Genomic DNA, 17,815 nt, shown 5'->3' with positions numbered 1-17,815 from the left:
AATAATAACACAGGACACTTCGGAAATTATGAAAGAAATTGGCAAAGCACACCGAATTTTGAGATGGAACCGCCGAAACGACATAACAATGACCGACATGCGACTCGCTGACATGATGATTTTGACTATAAGCTGTTCATTACTACACGTAAATTCAAAACATTTAAGAATTCTGGCAACGACATTCATCCACAAGCATGGCTCCATCAATTCTCTCATTGTTTTCCTCCCAACTGGTCGTTACATGACAGATTAGAATTTATGTGTGGCTACTTACGGAATGAACCAGCTGTAAGAATGCGATCGGTCATTCACGATTGTCACAGTGAAGGAGAATTTTATCATGCCTTCCTCTCAGCATACTGGTCTCAAGCTACACAAGACCGAGTAAAACATAGCATCATAATGATGAAACATTTCGAACAATCTGAATTTTCCAGTCTTGTGAAATATTTTGAAGACATGTTGCACATGAATCAGTACTTGTCAAACCCATACAGTCCCTCAGAACTCATCCGCATTTGCTTAATCAAATTACCTGAACATTTACAACATATTATTTTGGCAGGACGTTGCAAAGACGACATTGAAGCTTTTCAGGGACTCTTACAAGAATTAGAAATTGACACTGACAATCGCGGAACGCGAAAACAGGAACACAACAATTACAGGTCACATCCGTCGCAATTCCGCGATGAAAGAAATAATAACTGGACACGACAATGCTGTTCTCACAACACAAATCGTGACCAAAACAGACACCACCCGTATGACAACCGTTGGCAGAGTAGTAATAATTACAGGGAAAGATCACCTCTCCGCAGTAATGACTATCACAGAGACAATCAGAGAAACAGACAATATGGGAACCAAAATAAATATTATCAAGGGAGACAGAATAACTTTAGATGCAACGGTCCAGTGCGCAGTTATGATTCAGGGAGAAATTCTCCACCACGTGACCGACAAGAAAGAAACTATGGAATCTACCGACATGACGACAGACGATATGATCGTAATGACAGACCTGAATTGCATCAGAACTGGCGGGATTTAAACAGGGCAGGGCCCTCTCGACAAGGTGAATTTATAGAAGTTAGGTCTCCTAATCCCAATAACGACGCGCGCCAACAAAGAAACAGACAATGACTCGCACCGCAGGGAGCCGCGTGCGTGCGCCGGCTGGCTCAGAGAAAAATAACATAGACGCTAACCTTGAGAAAAATTCCAGTATTCTTTACCGACGTATACCGCATGACAATTGCATTCAAGTTCAAACTCTGAGTACTATGAAGAGTAAAGGATTTCACCACACTTCACATATAAAACCGCTTATTGAGAGATAATCTGCTTTTTAACTTTGTCTTTGCCATAAAACTTTTCACTTTACATTACTAGTATGCTTTGTCAGACTTAGAATCTGTTAATATGCAATAATGTTTGAAGTTAAATATCCAGTCAAGAACCAAGAGAACTTATTTAAACAGAAATTACGAATGCATTGTTATAGTGAGCAGATGACACAGTGTTGTTATTTGTACATTCTTGCTTGTTAGTTGCACGATTACGTAACGACTATAAGGCTCACATACTTAGAACATATACTGGTACTGCTAATGAGATTGTAATGAAACATTTTGGTTTACTTGAAAATACATTCTGGATTTAAAGTACCTTCTGTGAGATACCAGACGACACAGTGGTTAGTTTATGTGAGAACTACACGGTTTTATCACGACGCTACTAATGAGTGACAATTTACAATGTTGCTTTTGCGGTGTTTCTGTTTTATATCTGCACAGTTTTTCTGCATTATTCTGGAAAGTAAAACATGTCATAGTAGTAACTTTTGTGGTATAGCAACAATGAGACAGCCTTTTTCGTGGCACAACTATACGTTACTGTACAGTACTTTCTTCATCACGCTAATAAGCATAATAACTACGATATCTATAGGCAAAGCATTTCACTTTTGTTTATCATGAGGTAAGTACATTGAGTACATTGACTTCTGCAGAACTTAGCTTTCGGAGGACGATAACTACGACACTTCCACAGAGATTATGTTGCAACAAGACGCACAGTTTAGCGCTACAGTACACGTATTTGAGTGATTAATTTTATACTTAAAACATTTATTTTTAAAGATTTTTGAATTACAAAGAAAGTTTTCCTTGATACATTTCATTCCATTGCTGTAATCTGTAACACCTGAGGGTATAATTACATTAATCCTCAAGGGGGTACACGCTTACTTTGTGTACCATGTGTTTGGCTAGCACAAGGAACCCTAGCTAATATGGTATTTGCTTATACAACTTTACACTTCGGTGCCATATTTCTCTAACACATAAATTACACAGCTATCTGATTATTTAACTGAGTGACAAACATTTTTTTTACTACATCAGTGACACATGTTTACGCAATTACACAGTTGGATAATTTCATACTTATAAAATTGTATTTTGTCTGTACTTTGTGAACTGTTCATATTTTTTCGGAACCACTGTGATACTACAAGAGCTTTGAATGATGTATTTGGTAAGGGAGCATGATTTTAAAGTAAGTTTGAGATAGATGACACTATTGAAATGAGCAGAGAATTTTTTTTAGGTTTTGACATTATTGCAGAAAGCTAAGACGTTTTTGAGATTTGACTGAGGTGCTATGATGTTATTTTTACGACGACGATGTGTATTATGCAGTTGTATGTTTATGATCAATAAGATGATGCTACCGTATATGAGGAATTTGATTATGTTACGTATTTATTATGATGAAATATTGAAGAATTGTTGACGAATATGTATATGTGTAATAAGGTAAGGACTAATGAGTAGTGGTTAGGGACTCTGACTTGTGAAAAAGGATGTTGGAAACCAAGAATCGTACTTTAAGAGTTATGAAATGTGTGTAAATACGCGAATGTATCACAACGCCGGCGAAAATTTTTTGGACACTGTTATATTCATAAGATTTTGTTTCTACACATTTGCAACGCAAATTCTCGACCTGTGAAATTTTGTATATGAGACTGTCACTGTAGTGCAAACTGGTGTCGTAAATATTTCGGTAAGAAAGTCAAGTGACCTTGGCGTAATGCGTCTTGAGCGGCCAGCTGTGTCAGATGCCTGGAAAAAAAGCCATTAGTGTGTGCCTTTTCAGAGGCACAGGTAGAAAAAAAAAGGGAAGCCATTATCCTCGCTATTGACATTTCTTTGTCGAAAGCATCGCAAATACGACACGCTCAAACTTGAAAACATATGATAACACTGTGGCGCTTTTAATTTATTATATTTACTGAAATGTCTAATGAAATGACGAGAAATATTTTATGTCTATACACCTGATTATGACTACTGTCTTTCTAGTTGAGAGATTTTCTGTACTACCTTATGAAATGCCATATGGCTAATGAATGATGTTTCATGCCTTCCTTTGTACATATTTGCTCATTTTCTTTAATATCTAGTTTCTAGCTGCACTGCAACATTATTATAAAATTTAATAGAAATACTAATATCACTATTTTCTGTCTACAGACCCAGTAAAGAATATGTTTCTGATAAACATTCTTAGAAAAGAGAGCACAAATAGACATTTCCCTTCACAGGAATTGCATAAATACTTTTTTTAATGACTTGGTAATTTGTTTTCTAGAATAAATAGTGATGCATCACTCTAGTATTAAGATGTGACATAGGTATTAGACATGGCCATCTTTAGTGTAATATTTTTTCTGCTTGAGCTTTGTCATGTTTAGATATAAGTTATTGCATTTGCTGCTGCTGTTTGCCAGGCATAGTGTTACTGAATTTGACTTTGTATTACTCTGTTAAGCCAGTTTTACTACGAATTTATTTTTCTTGTTTGCTGCGCATTGCCTTATATTAGTTGTAATATTGCATTTGCTTTGCTAATTTATGCTGCTTGCTTCGCCATTTGTATTTTTTATCATTGCTGTTTGTGTTAATTGTTTTGTGCTTTGCATTGCCTCGTTCCTTAGTTTAGCATCTGAGCTCAGTAGATTTAAGTTAGCTTAAGATGGGGTAGGCTATATGAGAGAACGAGTTGTGATGAATTGGAAGAAATGCATTGAGAAGCTATAAGAAAATGGTTTGGCGAAAAAAGTATTTTGAAAGAGGATATGAGCAAAAAAGTAGGGTTTAGGGACAACAGGTTTAGGTAGGATTTTCTTTGAAATAAATGATGAGGTAAGATAATGGAAAATAAATAATGAGGTAAGAAATATTTGAACATATAAATACAAATGTTGAAATAAGACGAAAAATCTATGGAATGAAGTTTTTAGGTTGGACTGCAGTACCAAATGTTACACTGAAAACAAACCCTGCCCTTTCCTCTTGTGTTATTCTGCTATGTGTTTGTGTACTCTTGTATATTTGTGTTTTTCCTGTCTTTATGTGTTTAGCTGATATGAGTTATGTTGTGGAATTTTTCTAATAATATGTTATTTTCTTTGTAAAGATGTTTAGACATTATTTATTCTGTTTTGATTTAATGCTCATGTGTGAAGTTGATGTTTCAAAAGTTATTCTGATATTTTATGTATTTACTTATGTCATAATTCCTGTAACGCTGATGTATATGTTTATTTCTATTCTTTTGTAAAGTCTGTGTTACTACAAATGTTATATGTATTGTTATGTTCTTTAATGATGCATTTTGTACCATTGTTATTGTATTCTTATGTTATAAAATTGTAATTGACACCAGTTAATCAAATTAAGTAACTTGTAAGTTACATTTCACTGCACACGTTTCTGTTGGTCATAGTATATGGACAATATGTGAGAAGTAGGGACTGATAGTGTTTGCACGTGTGTTAATAATTCAGCAAGGTACTGGATAACAGCATTGCTGGTTCTAAGGACATTTCAAACAAATTTTTTGTGAGTGGACATGTGGTGGTTTATGGACTTGCTATATTCTCCGCAAGACTCTTTGATGGTGATTGTGCACCTGCACAGTCGCAACAGATGGCTGCTGGCCGTCTCTACAAGGACTACAGTGGGTCTGCATCTTTGATGGCCCACCAGTACCATTATTTCTACAAGGACTGCAGTGGGTCTGCACCTTTGATGAGCCACCAATCCCATACTCTCTACCAAGACTATAGTGGGTCTGCTCTGTGATGACCTACCTACCAGTATTCTTAAAACTTCCTGACTCTGCTGTGGGTGGCCCATTACCTGTCTGCATGTCAAGAGTCAGCTCTGTCTTTCCGTTGGAAGGACAACACTACTTCTTCAAGACTGCATGGAAATCCACTACTTCCGTGTGCATTTTCTTTTACTGCTCAGACTTTGAAAAAAATCTGCAATTTTACTGTGATGAATGATCAGGACAGTCTTTATGGACCGTGAGAAAATTTTAGCTTTTGACCAACATTGTATCAATAAGTGTGTGCATTTGATATCCTTGTTATTGTAATTATGAAAAATTTCATCAAATCATTATTGGCCACTGCCCAAAACAATTTGTAAAATTTTTTGTGGGGAGCATTGGGGCTATGTAAGAAGACTGTTTAGTTTTTTAATTGGTAACGCCACGTAGCGCTCTTTATGAAAATCACTGGCTCTACTGTATGCAGTCTGTGGCTGGTTTGCATTGTTGTAATATTCGCCATTGTAGTGTTGGGCAGTTGGCTGTGAACAGCGCATAGCGTTGCGCAGTTGGAGGTGAGCCGCCAGCAGTGGTGGATGTGGGGAGAGAGATGGCGGAGTTTTGAAATTTGTAAGACTGGATGTCATGAACTGCTATATATATTATGACTATTAAGGTAAATACATTGTTTGTTCTCTATTAAAATCTTTCATTTGCTAACTATGCCTATCAGTAGTTAGTGCCTTCTGTAGTTTGAATCTTTTATTTAGCTGGCAGTAGTGGCGCTCGCTGTATTGCAGTAGTTCGAGTAACGAAGATTTTTGTGAGGTAAGTGATTTGTGAAAGGTATATGTTAATGTTAGTCAGGGCCATTCTTTTGTAGGGATTATTGAAAGTCAGATTGCGTTGCGCTAAAAAATATTGTGTCAGTTTAAGCACAGTCAAGTATAATTTTTCAAAATGGGACGTTTCACCTTACGTAATTAAGTCTGAAGTCTCCTGTAGTGTTGGTGAGATACGTTCCTTACCTGTTTTGTCGTAGGCAGTCCGATATGCATTTGTGAGTACTGCATGTTTGAGCATCGTTAAAATGAGACATTACTGCTCATAGCAGGATTAGCTGACGATCGCCGCTGCACTCTTATACATTGCTTAAAACTGCAACACCAGGAAGTATAACAACTAACGAAATTATACTTATGCAGTGCTGCATCTTGTTTTGCACCCAACACGCACTGCAAGCTGCGCTTATACCAGGGATAGTCAACGAAGTAAAGCATGTACCCTTCTACGTTTTAAACAAAAACACCACTCATGGATGACGCCTTAGGCTTGTTCTAACTGGTCGACTGCTCTCTATAAGGCAGTACATGAGCGATCTATAATCGTGTAACATGTGATCAGCATGGCACCAATCCCTTGAGCCGTTATTGCCATAAGATGAAGCCTGATGATGCTGCTGCTTCTTTATTCAAGTAACTCCTCATTTGCCGGCCGCTGGTGGCCGAGCGGTTCTGGCGCTACAGTCTGGAACCGCTCGACCGCTACGGTCGCAGGTTCGAATCCTGCCTCGGGCATGGATGTGTGTGTTGTCCTTAGGTTAGTTAGGTTTAAGTAGTTCTAAGTTCTAGGGGACTTATGACCTCAGCAGTTGAGTCCCATAGTGCTCAGAGCCATTTGAACCATTTTTTTAACTCCTCATTTGGCCTCATGAAGCTGAGTGAACCATCCAAAAAATGTGAGGAGGTACTGCGAATCACACCAGGATCTTTCCACAACAAAGGCAGCGGCGCTAAGCATCCGGCTACAGAGGCAGTCTTTAACATTTTAGCTGGAGATTAAGCATTTTCAATCAGAAAACCGCCAGATTTCTGTCTCTTTGTCACCTGAGGACGTTCGTATAGTTTGAAATCGGTTGCAGCATAAGAACTGCACCTAAAATAACAGGTGCAATGGTCTTCCTAACATTCAACATCAGAATTGATTCTCTGGTGCCTTTACCTTCCCTAAAGTCAAATTGATCGTCATCTAACAGATTCTCAATTTTGTTTTCCTTTCTCCTGTATATTAGTCTTGTCAGTAGTTCTTAAACATGCGAAAAAACTCGTTAAAGGCTGACAGGAAAGGTTATCATCATCAGGGTTGTAACAGTTCTTCAGTGACGACCTTTATGACGTTAGCTTTACTCCTCTAACAAAGATAGAAAAACGTATGGAAAGATATTACTGAGCGACTGGAATAAATCACAAGTAGGGGGTTAACGATGTGTAAATTTGTTTTAAAAACCGTTGTGGAGAAGTAATTGTAACGACGCTAAGCAGTATCTGGAGCGCTAGGGGGTAGAGTACCTAGCAACACTGCGTGAGCGGTGGGCAGATCGACAACGAAGCCACCTTGGAGCACCGGGACGCTGATTCTGCTGTCAAGGTACTAAAAACGTGAGGAACCAGACAGTCATTGCTCTATATAATTCTTTGGCTAACGTAATACTATTGCGTTGCGCCAGGCCAGAGAATTTACTGAATTTTGATGCGATTGAATACTTAAAAGAGAGACAGAAATGTACAATGAGCATTGTGTTTAGCGTTTGTTTGCAAATATATATGAAGTGTGTTTCAATGAGCAACTGTTCTGATTCGTAGCCTGAAGACAGTAGTGGTATATTCATGGAATTGGTTATTTTTATGATATTTACTAGTGAATTCAACATTTAATTCCATTTAGAAATAATTTCTTGAAATAATGGGAAAAGTTTCGTCTTTGAAAGAGCTACAGTCTCTGACGAAAGTTGATCTTTAGATTCGCCCAGGGAATAGGTGATTTTACAACGCCGTCAAATGCAAATAGGGGACGTGTAAATGAACATTTCAGTTTAATAAACGTTGCTCATCTTCTGGGCATTTAAATATTAGGTCCCAGAAATGGGTAGTTTCAGGTGGATCAGAATTTGATTTCCTTAGAGCGTACAGAATTGGTAGAAGGTATTAAATATTCTTACACACGTCCCGAAAACAGAAACGCCCCACAGGTTCAAATACTAACACTATAACACTTTCCTCAGACGTGACGTCACATCGCAATTCGCTCGTCAGGAAATGGGGGTTTATTTGTCTTGAGCTGCGAACCGTTACGCAGCAGAAATACTTATCTCTCCGCTTGTCAACACCTGTCTATCACAGAATGTTCTATAAGATACTGGAAAATCGTATGCTCTATGTCTCATCACGATACGACTTAAATGTTGTTGCTGCTTCTGCGGAAGCTGAGAGGCTAATTTCAAAGCCTAGTGACACCACACGGAAAAGAATGTAGACTGTATGATAAGCGCTTATCAAAGGCACATTTTTTACTTGTCAGTGGACTGCCTCAAAAAATGTGGAAGGTAAGCGTGTTTCGTTTGTTAGTATAAATCACGATATCTTCATAAAAATGTTGCAGCCATCACTCTATAACAGGGGAAATGGGCCTTCTGTACAAAAAGCGATTTTTTTAACCTCTAAATTAGAGTATTACACAGTTTTTCATGCTTCTTCGATTTTTTCGTGAGTGACTCAGTTTCTTAAATGATACTCTTGCTGTTCTGCATCCAAACCAAAATATTATCAGCATCTCATTTTAATAAATTTTTTTGCTATTATTTAATTCCGTACTTATTTTGAATATCATTCTCCTGGGCCGACTAAAATACTAAGCCTAACTTGAAAAGAATGTTAATTTTACTGGTTTACAAATACTATTTTCAATGCAGACGCTCTAAACTCGTTGAAAAAGTTTGATGAGGCATTATGTACAGTTAATGTAAGCATTTTGTATATAACTTGTTTTCCTTTGTTACAAATGACCAGAGGATGGTCAGCGTGTGACCAAAATTGACTCTCAAAATAAAAGTAAATATAGCTGCGTATTGCATGATATATTAGATAACGATCAGTTTGGCTTTAGGAAAGATAAAGGCACTAGAGAGGCAAAACAATACACATTCATAGGATTTGTCGACCTGGAAAAAGCATTCGACAGTGTAAAATGGTCCAAGATGTTCGAAATTCTGAGAAAAAAGGAAGAAGCTATAGAGAAAATCGGGTAATATGCAATATGTACAAGAGCCAAGAGGGAACAATAAGAGTGAAAGGCCAAGAACAAAGTGCTCAGATTAAAAAGGGTATAAGACAGGGATGTAGTCTTTCGCCCTTAATGTTCAATTTATACATTGAAGAAGCAATGAGGGATATAAAAGAAAGGTTCAAGAGTGGAATCAATGTTCAAGGTGAAAGGATATCAATGATAAGATTCACTGATGGCATTGCTATCTTCAGTGAAAGTGAGGAAGAATTAGAGAATGTGTTGAATGGAAGGAACAGTATAATGAGTACCTAATATGGACTGAGAGTAATTCGAAAAAAGACGAAAGTAATGAAAAGTAGCCGAAACGAGAACAGCGAGAAACTTAACAACAGAATTGGGGATCATGAAGTAAACGAAGAAATTCTGCTACCTTGGCAGCAGAATAACCCATGATGTACGGAGTAAGGAGGACATTAAAAAAACAGATTAGCACTGGCAAAAAGGCATTTTTGGCCAAGAGGAGTCTGCTGGTATTAAACACATATCTTAATTTGAGGAAGAAATTTCTGAGAATATATTTTTGGAGCACAGCATTGTATGGCAGTGCGAAATGCATTGTGGGAAAACTGGAACAAAAAAAAAATCGAAGCATTTGAGATCTGGTGCTACAGACGAATGTTGAAAATTAATTGGACTGATAAGGTAAGGACTGAGGAGGTTCTTCGCAGAATCGGCGAGGAAATGAATGTATCGAAAACACTGACAAGAAGAAGGGACATGATTGTAGGACATATGTTTAGACGTCAGGGAATAACTTCCTTGGTACTAGAAGGAACCTAGAGGGTAAAAACTGTAGAGGAAGACAGAGATTGCGATATATATACAGCAAATAATTGAGAACGTAGGTTGCAAATGTTATTCCGAGATTAAAGGATTTTCACAGGAGAGGAATTCGTGGTGTGCTGCACCAAACCAGTAAGAAGACTGATGATCCCAAAACATTCGTTCAGCCTGTTGCTCACCCTTCTGGGACTCCCACCAGATAGAATTAATGGAGGAAGCACAGAACATCCTAAGAATCCATGCATGTTTCGTCACGAATCTGTTTAGTAAGAACTTTGTAAGCATGGTAACTTCACTGAAATGCTCATCCAACTCGAATGAGAGATGATTCACAGAGGGCATTTGCCACCACGGACAAAGCTACTGTTAAGATTTGGAGAGCGCACAGTCCACGTCGAATCAGGAAACATATTGCTATGTCGCAGCTAAAACCAAGGTCAAATCCGAAAGCAAAGTTGACAATGAAGCAAAGTGCTTAGAACTAAAAGCACATTTATTACAAACATCAATATACAGATGAACAGTTCGTGCTGCTGTTTGTACAAACATCGAGTATTCCAGAATGTACAAACATTACAAATTTCGAGGATTTTTCGGAAATGATCAGTACTAAACAATAAATAATTGCTGTTGGTTAGATTTGAACTGGTGGCCTGTAGCAAGCTAGCCCGCGACACTCACCGTAGCAGAGTTTCATACGAAGGACGTGGACGACATAATTGCGCTTTTGTCTTCTCAATGAAGGGCAATAATATTTGACTTCGTATGTGACGTCCAAAATGCGACGAAGGATATGATTGGTCCAAAGTAGCGCTTTAATAACTTTTCCAATAATCTCACTTTCCACACAGGTCTAAAATTCCATAACAGGCCACTCAGTCTGTGTCTCACTGATTGGTGTTTGACATTATAGTGCTCTCAGTCTTTCTTCTGGGCGTACAGGGCCCGTTTGTGGGCCAGCTGTCTAGCATCTACACTCCTGAGTATCGTCTGGTTGAAACAGGAACAGTGTACCCACTGTCATTTCGGAATCACGACCATGGAGCAGAAAGAGCGATGTGAAGCCTTTAGTGTCTTGCATCGCTGTGTTATGAGTAAATATCACGATGGGCAGTATTGTATCTCAATCTCTCTCTTTGACATCAGTGTACATTGAGGGCATATCAGCCAATGTCTCATTAAAGTGTTCTGTGAGACCATTCACTGTGGGTGGCAGGCAGCTATCATCATGTATCAACATGGAATTAGCTCTAGAGTATTTTCTCGACTGGAAAATTTTTCGATGATCAAGATCATCGCTCAGGATGCCCCACGCTTCAAAATGATGTCTTCCATAAGGAACCTAGCAATTTCAATTGATTTTCATTTGTCGACATCGAGAACCTCCCCATGAGGTAGATCCCAGTTTGGTGGAATGGTGCTGCTGGAATTGGAGTTGGTATCAGGTGCCCAGGTGGTGGGTGCAGCACATGCTTCATTGCTGACATTCCTTACAGTGGCTAACATAGTGTCTAACATATTGGTAGGACCTGGACAGTGATAACAGCGTTTGAGTCTGTTTACTTTTTTCACAAAATCCCAGATAACCAAATGTTGGAGTGCCTTGGAGAACAGGATAGCTGGCTGCAGACGAGTTGAGATGAAGAGCAACCATTTCCACCCCATCAGATCGTAGTTCTTATACAATGTTCTATTTATTGATTGACACCCTCCTTTGGTCAGTTCCACCCTCTACAGGGTTTGCCTCTATTCAGCAGAAATGGCACTTAATGCAGCGATGACTAAGATTTCATTCACGCTTCCGTGTTCTGCCAACGGATTTCTTTAAAGGCAGTTAGCATCCTTGTGCTTGCATCTGTTTTTGTGTAGCACTGGGACATGGTACTCCTGAAGCTTCAGTGCCCATGTAGTCAACCAACCTGACGGATCATTCAGGCTAGTCAGTCAGCATACAAAATGGTGGCCTGTCACAACGAATGGTTTCCCAAATAAATATGGCCGGAATTTGTCGACGGCACAAAAAAAATGCAAGGCACTCTTTTTCAGTTGTAGAGTAATTCAGTTCGGATTTCAAGAGAACTCAGGAAGCATAGACTACCACTTTTCCAGCATACTTCTGAATTTTTACTAGAAATTCAGCTACCCCACAACAGCTAGCATCGGTGTGAAGCCTATGAAGGGGCACTTCCTCGGATTCAGGCTGAGGCCTGCAGTCTGAACACATTTCAGACAATCGTTAGGTGGCTTAAATGTTCCTCAAATGTGTTTGAAAAAACGAGAATGTCATTCAGATAGCGAAAACAAGTCGTCCATCTGAAGTGTTGAAGCAGTTTGTACATCATGTTTTCAGTCCGCAGTTCGTGGTCTAGTGGCTAGCGTTGCTGCCTCGGGATCAAGGGGGCCCGGGTTCGATTCCTAGCCAGGTGGGGGAATTTATCTGCCTGGGGACTGGGTGTTTGTGTTGTCCTCATCATTTCATTATAATAATCATTCGTGACAGTGGCTAAACTGGACTGAGTAAAGAAACTGGACTGTGTGAAAAATTGGGACTTTGTATGGGCGCTGATGACCGCGTTATTGAGCACCCAGCAAAACCAAACATCATCATCATCATTTTTTCAGAGGTGGATGAAGCATTACATAATTCAAACAGCATGACATTGAACTCATAGAGGCCATCAGACTGGTCAGACTGATCAACTGCGTTTTGCCAGTAGCGTGTCTGCATGTCCATAGTTGAGAAATGGTTCCCTCCTTTCAAGCACTCTGGGGTGTAACCAGCGTGCAGAAATGGGCATGCGTCGTTCTTCGTGATTTTGTTTTGTCATAGGTATTCGATGCACAAACGGCATGTGCCAGCCTCCATCACAAGGACCATAAGAGACGCGAAGGACTCTCAGGATATTCAGTGATGTCATTCTGAATCCTTTTGTACACTTTCTCCCGAATTCTGCGTTGCTCAGCCGGGGCTCTGCTCAAGTGCTGGTTAAGTGGTGGATGATCCCTAGTGTTGAGGCTGCTTGGTTTGTATTTTCTCCACTATGGACTTGAAGGCAGCCGAAAACTGTCACAGAGTGCCTAACATTAGCTGATGTTGTCCCTTGGTCAGAGCAGATCCTATTGGCAGTTCGATACTTTGGTTCTTCTGTTCAGATTAAAAATATCGTAAGCCAGGAATGTAGCCTTTCTGCTCATTTGTACAACCTATGTATCATAGAAGAAATGAAAGAGTTGAAAGGAATGGTCAGAAGTATGATTCAATTTAAGGGTGAAAGGATGTAGAGATAACGCTAGCGTATGACACTGCTATTCTCTTTGAAAGTAAGGAAGTATAACGGAATATGTAGAATAGTGAACACAGGATACGGTCTGAGAGACAGCAAACAAAGACGAAAGCAATCACACCGAAAAAAATCAGTTCTCTCAATTTCTAATACCCTGAGAAATTACAATTAAGTAAAAGAATAATGTTTTCTACTGTATACTACCGTACTCCAAATTAATACTGCCAAACTAAGGCAATGAAAGACGATAACGACACACGTACACCCACATCTAGTTCTCTAACCTGCAAGCCTCAATACAGTGTTTAGTGAAGGGTTCTACATGTTCATCACGTTAACACCGTGCCATACCGCCTCTAATCATGATAACAGCCTCAAGTCGGCAGTGTAGGGATTCCATGACGTTCTTCGGGTGTGCCCTATCCAGCTGAAGCTACTCATTGATGATTAGATCCCATTAAGCTCGAAACTGAGTGGAGGGAAGCATTGATTGCTACGTTTAACACGATGATCCAAATAGTTACAGCCATTTTATATGGGATTAAGATATGGTAATTTATTGGGTCAGCTTAGGAGCGGTAAGGTGCCTGAGTGTCTATGCAACCAAGAACACATGCGTGAAGATGGATGTTGTCATCTTGGAAGACGGGAGTCTCCACAACACCCTCATCATGAGGAAGCAGAAGAAAGAGCAACACTTGGTCATCAAGAATTTTGTAATAAACATCTTGGTTATGATCACAGTAATTTGAATAAGTGGGCCCAAGTGACAGTTCGATAAACTCCCTGGACGATCACACAGCCATCTCCGTCCTTACTATGCGCTGTCACACTGAGGATTACACACCCCATTGGGACATCGGTGCACTCGACACCATGCACCACGTATCATTTCGGAAAACACTACTCGTCTGCAGTCAGTCCATTAAAGATATGCAGCGTTACATGTCGCTGTATCAATTGCCTTCTGCGAGGCAACCGATTTTAAATGCCCGTTGCATAGAGTGTCCTCAGCAATGTTCGACCGCTAACTGTTTGAGATGGACCTGCATTCCACGACACCAGAAATTCCTTGCGGTTTCAAACAGATTGACATTGAAAAAGAGTGACACTCGTCTCCATTTCCTCTTGATTAGGAGAAATATTCTTTCCCCGTGGTGTATCATTCCTCAGAAACGCGCTGATACATCGAAAGTCGGGCAGCTTCACTGACGGTATGGCGGCAGGCACGCCCAGTCACTAAAGCTCCTTTCTCCCATTCTTCCCTGTCTCCCCGCCGCCCACCTTACAACAGTGATTCCATACAATCGATTGGCGCACACGAACCGCTTCACTGCCATGACTTACGTCAGCGCTGTTAGATGGCATAGCTACTGATACCAGTTCTACGCCATCCTCAGGGCTACAAAGCGATCCACTGCTCTTTTAAGCGTGGCCCAGTGACCTTATTAAGAAAACTTAGCGTCCTAATTGGGGATAATGTAGTGATGGAATTTTAGAAGAAAAAGGTGTTGGATTAATTACTGAATGCCCTCGTACTATAAATTCTGGGTGTATTACGTTCCTTCGTTTGGCGTGAAGTGGGAACACGTAATACACCCAGGAACAGTGTCGAACGTGATCTTTTCGGTTGTTCAGATGTTATGGTGTGGAGAGACCTAATGTAGCGTGGGAGTACTGACCTCAAAATCTCTGAACACGATGCACTCATCAGTCAATGTGACACTGTACCCCTTCCCTTGGGGCGTCTTTTCAGGGCTGCATTCGGCCCTCACTTCAGTTTAATGGGTGACAATACAAGGTCGCTTCGAACTGCGCATGTTGAGTAGTTCTAGGAACGAAAGGATATTCGTCAATAGACTGGCGTGCCCTTTCTCCCGACTTAAATCCCATCGAGCACGCATCGGATGGATTGGGGTGACGTATTGCAGCACGTCCATATGCACAAACCCAGTAGTTGCCAAGCACGCTGGTGGAGGATTAGAACTCCCCACCACAAGAACTCCTTACCAACCTTGTCGCCAGCATGTGGCCGCGTTACGGGCCATGCATTGCTGTCCGTGGTGATCACAGACTCTATTAAGAACCAAGACCAGACCTCTCTAATGTCTAGGAGTCCAACATAAATCGTCATGAGTTCAGTGTAAGTACTGTCCTTGAATAAAAGTGTTAGGTCTGTTCGTCTCACTGCATATTTCAGTTCTCTTTTGTACAATACTGCAGCATTTCTTTCTGCCTATAGTCCAAGTTTCATCGAGCTATACTACTTTGTAATGATACATCATGTGAATGTTGGTTTCGTCCTGAAGTTTTACACACCAGTATACTTAGAGCAGTGAGTGCGACTCAGAAACGTATGTAGGGCCATGTTACCTGCAGTGCATCTGTCTGAGGTCGTGTGCGGCGGATCCATACATTGAACGCATACGACGATCGAAGTGCCCTCGGTGCAGTGGATTAAAAAGTCTGCATACAAAGAGTCCTCGAACATGTTGGTCGTGCTTTGCTAATCACTATTGTGGGTGCTATGCACGAAGTTCTGGCCGTATAAAATATCAACAAATACGCGCAATCGTTACGTTTACCATATTCTTCGAGTGTGGTTTTAGCGTGGATTTGTGGTCCCAGAGAATACCTGGAAAACACAGTCTAACAATAACGTTACATCTGTTTATCATCGATAATTTTAGGTGTTCGCCATATACTATTTTCCGAGAGAAGCAGAAAAGTTAGTCGGGTCTCTGCAGCTTGGAGAAGTAACCACTACCCGTAGCCGTGGAGGCGAGAGATAAAGTCCTTCGGATCGTTGCGCCTGTTTGCCGTAAATGCGATTGTTGTCCTTTTGTCTGGCAGCGGCACGAGATAGGTTGCATCGAAACGTTCTTTGCATCCACCCCTAGCAGCACGATAGTTCATTTCAAGTAAATATTCTCACTTTGGGGATCGGTCAACCAACAAAACATATTCACAGACAACAATTTGCGATCTCCATGCTGGCTACTCACAATTAAGGGGGTAGTCCCCTTGAAAGGGTACAGTCCCGCCCGACATTGAAAATAGGTACAACATACTTCATTATTCTTGTCAGAACAACATATTTTTTCTAATAACAACTCAATTTTAATTAATACAGTGAAGCCGGATACCAGTGTGGGAAAGAATGACTATTTATTTAATTGATCAGATGTGCACTCCCACAAAATAAATCCCTACATCCAGTTTGGTGAGATCTGTGATATGAATGAATGTATGGTCGTCTGCTAACCGCAGATAGTGAATGTGAATATATGATCATCTTTGAGATGATCCTTTGGCCACCTTTGGTGGAACCAAAGAGATGAAACTTACCGGAGCTTTGAGCGCCTGAAATGTGGCTGACCAATACGGTAGCATGGTCTTCCTCCACCTCGACAGAGGTGCGAGATGACCTGAAGAACGGCCATGTTTCAGCACTCTGCCGCTGGATCTTGTGCTGTTAAGACCTGTCTTAGGTGTGCTCCGTAAAGACAAAAGAGTGGAGACATGGTATGCGTGTGGAATATTTAAGAGTAGTTTGAAATAATAATTTCTCTATTTAAGGAACTTTTGTGGAGAGAATTAAATGTCAGGCAGGTAATATTAATGGGATCGTAGTAATATTCGGAAGTGACCAATGGTCACTATGAAACCACGTGTAGCAATAAGTTGAAATACTTCCGTGTGCTAAAGTTAAGCTGAATTACTAGCGAGTGTACTATAAGTTGAAATATTTAAGAAATAGCGTGTGCAGGACTTGAAATTAGAGGCGAGTACTTCCATGTCGTGAGTACTGTGTGAGTCTCAATCTGTGTATGAGACAAAGGATAAAGAGAAGTACTCGTCCATGGTATCAGTTGAGGACTCGTGTGTGTGATGAATATGTTCTTAATATTACTTTGCGTGATATGTTTCCGTGTGACGCTTGATTCAAACTATAATACTCTGAGAGAGAAACAAGGTGCGTCAGCCGTCTATCCAGCAACGCCACTTGGCTTGTATTGCACAGGAAGACGTGCATATATCTCCAGAGTTCATAGTAGGAAAGTAGAATTACGAAGTGGGGCAGTGTCGTGTGAAACTGGGATAAATATTAATTGAAGTGGGAAAGCTGAAAGTGATAATGTTGTGACTATTCCCTGTGTTGTATTTCATGTTGTAGTGTGGTGTATGTCATGTAATTTAAGTATGTGTGGTTTGCATGATAGAGTAGCAAGGTAGTTTCAGAGGTAGTGGGTTATGCGTGTTCCTTTTGTACTGCTCGGTCTGGAGGAAAGTTTCGTGATGATGATTGTGAGAGTCGAAGTGTGAGAAATAATAAAAGATCCACCATCCTATCCAGAAAGTGCACTGTAAGGTTAAATAATTACGAGACCATAAGATAGAGATTCACCAATGTAAAGCCATGCCCACTGGGCGGAATTTCTCATGTGTTATTGTTGTAGGTTATAGAATTTATCGGAATAAATAAGATAGTGAAA

This window comes from Schistocerca nitens, chromosome 5 (genome assembly GCF_023898315.1).
Source record: "Schistocerca nitens isolate TAMUIC-IGC-003100 chromosome 5, iqSchNite1.1, whole genome shotgun sequence".
Classification (NCBI taxonomy): Eukaryota; Metazoa; Arthropoda; class Insecta; order Orthoptera; family Acrididae; genus Schistocerca; species Schistocerca nitens.
The sequence above is the reverse complement of the archived record's forward strand: the minus strand, read 5'-3'. Positions refer to the sequence as shown.